This window comes from Priapulus caudatus, unplaced genomic scaffold (genome assembly GCF_000485595.1).
Source record: "Priapulus caudatus unplaced genomic scaffold, Priapulus_caudatus-5.0.1 Scaffold1874, whole genome shotgun sequence".
Taxonomy (NCBI): domain Eukaryota; kingdom Metazoa; phylum Priapulida; class Priapulimorpha; order Priapulimorphida; family Priapulidae; genus Priapulus; species Priapulus caudatus.
Genome location: NW_014578935.1, coordinates 30,321 through 31,874, shown reverse-complemented (window position 1 = coordinate 31,874; position 1,554 = coordinate 30,321).

Genomic DNA, 1,554 nt, shown 5'->3' with positions numbered 1-1,554 from the left:
GCACGGATCCATAGCTGCCAGCGCTGCATACTGTCGTAGGACGTTCCCGCGGTCGCGTGCGCCTTGCCGCGGAACTGCGCGCAAGATCTGCGCCCAGCGCTTCGGATCATAACCTCCTTTCGGCAACGCTTCTCTAGTATCCCGTCTCATCTGGATGGCGATACCAACGGTATAAACAAACTGGTTTGCGCGTGACTACGTCGCCGCGCCAGCCTACCATTTCAAAGTTGAGGTGGTTGTGTTCGTACCTTATTGTCGTCTCTGTATAATTGTTTTGGACAAAAATGGGTCGACCCAACAAGTATTTTTCGAAAGATGACCGTATTCATGCAAGACGGGCAAGATATAGTGCTAATATTAGTAATATAGCAAACAGCGTTGCGATTTCCGAATCTATGGACGACTGCCTGTTTTGGACGACCGACTAGTTTGAAAGCGACGACGCGTTCGCCCGCTACCTTTTGGAAATTCATGATATGGCGTCCTGCGATAGCTGTACCACTACCAGGTAAGGTTGTCAATCATATAAGACAGTATAATTTTCGAAATCGATATTATTTTGTGTATGTAGCATAATTTGAAGTATAAAACGATATTGACATGTCGCAAGTCATATACTGAGTACGGTACGTACTGTACTGAAAACGTTGTACGTTGCATGTTGTAGCCTGTAGGTATCTATTTTATATTCTCACTTATAGTTATATAGCTCTCTAGCCTATAAACTAAGTAATTATTAGTTTACTGTAGCCACACGTTACCATTTTGCTTTACATTACGTTGTCTAGTTATGCTATGAAATAGTTGTAGAGTCTAGGTAGGCTAGGGCTAGCCTACTGTAGCGATTCTTAACCAGGAGTAAATAAATCCCATGGCTGGGGTAAATAAACCAATTACAAAAGACTAGAGTGCAATTTGTTAAGCCTACATCACCTATAAAAATTATTTGGATTTGCTGTGACAATTTCGATTGACATTTAAAGCATTGATGGACTTTGAAACCTCAGGTTACAAAGGTCTTGATTTCTGGGCCAACCTGCAAGCAAAAATCAAGCGCTATACATTAACTTGTATCTCAATAGTCGGATGCACATTTCCCATGCATATGGATGGTTATGACTTATGACATACAAATGAATTACAAAAAAAAACATTCAAATTAACAACATTTTTTTTAATTAATAGGTCGTTGAGCAGAAGTGGTGAGAAAAGTGACATTGAGAGCTCTCACTTCATGCCACTACCAGCCGAAGGAATGGAAGTTATTGCTTCAGGTAGTACCAGTGAAGCAACTTCAGGTAATTGCTGTTGCATTCGACGTTTATTCCAACGCTTGGTTTTCAAGTGATTGAAATTGTAAGGACAGGCTGCGTGACACGTGCGCGTTACAGCACACGCTCATATGTCAAGCATTAAACTTTGTGGACATAAGGGGTGGGGATATCTTTAGTCCCAATCTGTGACAGTTGGGGACAGTTTGGACTAGTTTTCATTTTAGCTGAAGTTGTTTTAATTATTAATTTTAAAATAAAAAAATAAACAATAATACTTAAA